This window comes from Scyliorhinus canicula, chromosome 1 (assembly GCF_902713615.1).
Source record: "Scyliorhinus canicula chromosome 1, sScyCan1.1, whole genome shotgun sequence".
NCBI classification, from domain to species: Eukaryota; Metazoa; Chordata; class Chondrichthyes; order Carcharhiniformes; family Scyliorhinidae; genus Scyliorhinus; species Scyliorhinus canicula.
This window is the reverse complement of record NC_052146.1, coordinates 238,871,129-238,874,343: the sequence shown is the minus strand read 5'-3', so window position 1 is coordinate 238,874,343 and position 3,215 is coordinate 238,871,129.

Below are 3,215 nucleotides of genomic sequence, written 5' to 3'. Positions count from 1 at the left end.
GCAGGTGAGTTTAAAGTTCCCATTGAAAATAACAGGCCAGGAATTACTTTCGGTGCCGGCATGTAGGAGGAAGCCACCCATCGGGTGGCTCCTGCTTGATGCTTGATTTTTAGAATTTAATGCCCGGGCAATTTTTCAACAAATAAGTGCAGGAAGACATAAGGAAGGGAGGAGATGTCCAAAAATCAAAAGAAAGCCACTGTGAAGAGGGGGTGAGTGAAGGTTTGCCGTTGAGCGAAAAGGTCAGCTCGGCAACTGGAAAGATGGCAGAGGCTGGGTCGCTGGGTGGGGCCGCACTGTTCACGGCAGAAAAGATAACCAAAGTGATGGCTTTGGAATTTGAAAAATAGTTTGCAAAGCACATGGAGGTGATGAGGAAGGCTTGCCCCGGTGAAGGATATGCCGAAGGCTTCAGCCGAGGTGTGGGTTCAGGTTGAAAAAATGATGGGAGTGGAGGAGGCCATGTGCAGCACAGCGATCAGCTCACCTCGATGGAGGAGGAGCTGTAGAGGGTGGTCGAGGCCGACAAAGGGCGCAGGGCCACGGTGGAGGACCTGGAAAACAGAACTAGGCAGCAAAATCTGAGGATCGTGGGCTTTTTTTGCAATGACGGTTTTCTGGGGTTTGTGTGTTTGCACTAAGTTTGTTTGTTTGAAGGGGATTTCTTTATTTTCTTGGGACCAGGTGGGGGAAGGGGATTGGTGAGGAGTGGTGCTCGGGCAGGGGCTTCCACACTAGCAAGCTCAAGCTGGCTAGTTGATGCACTATCAATTACGACGAGATGAGAGTAGAGAGTATTTGAGGCTTTATTACACAGAGATGTGTGGCCTCCTACAGCTGCTGCCGGAATGGCTGCAGTTCGGTGAGCACACACATTTATACTCCGCCTACTGGGCAGAGCCAGCAGGCAGGGATCTACCCCCGTGCCTGTAGTACAGGGGCCTTACTGTAATACCCTCGTATGCAGTGCAGTATATACAATATAATACAACAGTGGTGACTACCACATTCACCCCCTGTTAGAAATGAGTCCAGCGGGGGTGATGGAAAACTATTTACATACAGATTGTCATTAAAATTTCAGAGGAGTTACAAATTTAGACGATTGGGCACCTTGATCCGTCGTTGAGAGCGCCGCAGTGTTGGTGGCGAGTCAGGCGTCGGCTCGGTCATCAGTGACTCCGGGAGCGTGTCGACATCCTCTTCATCCCCGGGTGGGGCCAAGGGGAGGACGGATTGTCCTGGAGTGGGGGGCTGTGGCGGGATGCGCCGGGGGAAGGGAGGATGGTGCCGGGGCAGAGGGCGGGGTACGGGGACCCAGCTGGTGCCAGGTCCTGAAGGGAGACTGTGCCTTGTCGGCCGTCGGGGTACGCTACATAGGCATACTGCGGGTTCGTGTGGAGTAGCTGTACCCTCACAACCAACGGGTCCGCCTTGTGTAGCCGCATGCGTTTACGGAGGAGAACGGGTCCTGGAGCTGCCAGCCATGTTGGGAGTGAAACCCCGAAGGTGGACTTCCTAGGGAAGGCAAAGAGACATTCATGGGGGGTTTCGTTAGTCGCAGTACACAGGAGCGACTAAATGGAGTGAAGGGCGTCGGGGAGGACCTCCTGCCAGCGGGAGGCCGGGAGATCTCTGGACCGTAGGGACAGCTGGATGGCCGTCCAGACCGTCCCATTCTGAAACTCCACCTGCCCATTTCCCCGGGGGTTGTAGCTGGTCATCCTGCTCGAGGCAATGCCCCTGTTGAGCAGGTACTGACGCAGCTCATCGTTCATGAATGAGGATCCCCGGTCGCTGTGGACGTAGGCGGGGAAACCAAACAGAGCGAAGGTGGTGTTAAGGGCTTTGATGATGGTGGCAGACGTCATGTCGGGGCATGGGATGGCGAAGGGAAATCTCGAGCACACGTTGACCACATTGAGAAAATACGTGTTGCGGTCGGTGGAGGGGAGGGGCCCTTTGAAGTCCACGCTGAGACGTTCAAAGGGGCGGGAGGCCTTCACCAGGCGCGCACGGTCTGGCCGGTAGAAGTGCGGTTTACACTCCACGCAGACCTGGCAGTCTGTGGTGATAGTCCTGACTTCCTCGATGGAGTAGGGCAAATTGCAGGCCTTAATGACGTGATAAAAGCGGGTGACCCCTGGGTGACAGAGATTGTCGTGCAGGGTGCGGAGTTGGTCTACTTGTGCGCTAGCACATGTACCTCGGGATAGGGCATCGGGGGGTTTTGTTGAGCTTACCGGTAGATACAAAATCTCGTAATTGTAGGTGGAGAGCTCGATCCTCCACCTCAAGATTTTATCATTTTTGATCATACCTCGCTGTGTGTTGTTAAACATGAAGGCAGCCGGCCGTTGGTCAGTGAGGAGAGTGAATCTCCTGCCGGCCAGGTAATGCCTCCAATGCCGCATAGCTTCTATGATGGCCTGGGCCTCCTTTTCGACGGGGGAGTGCCGAATTTCGGAGGCATGGAGGGTGCGGGAAAATAATGCCACGGGCCTGCCTGCCTGGTTGAGGGTGGCGGCTAGAGCGACGTCTGATGCATCGCTCTCAACTTGAAAGCGGAGCTTCTCATCAACCGCGTGCATCGTGGCCTTGGCGATGTTGGCCTTGATACGGTTGAAGGCCTGGTGAGCCTCGGCCGTCAGTGGGAAAACGGTGGATTGAATGAGTGGGTGGGCCTTGTCCGCATACTTTGGGACCCACTGGGCATCGTTTGAGGTACCCAGGTGACACCAGCAGTGCCAGGGCACCACCCTGCCCAAAGGGCATGCAGCTGGGGGCCTCTGATTCCCTTGGAGGCGCTCATGAGTGCCGATCCATCTGGTCCCTGTTTGTGGGGACCAGTGCTAAACGGCCCTCGACCCAAGGTACCCGAGGCAAAGGGATTGGAAATCTGCACATTAGAGTAAGATTTACTGCCTCATTCTAATTTGCAGACTTGCCAAAAAATGATCCCGCCCATTGTGGGCAGGATTCTCCTTGCAACGTCTTGCGACATTGCGTTGAATCCCGCGAGGCTTTGCGAGCCGCAAGGATCCCACGAGCGGGGTCTCCCGGCTTTCATTGGTCACGTTGCGCCAATGTTACAGCGCAGCGTGGCCGGAAGATCACGTCCACAATGTTGGAATTGTTTAAAACACTGGTGAGGCCACAACTGGAGTATTATGTGCTGATCTGGTCATCACAGTACAGGAAGGAAGTTATTGCTC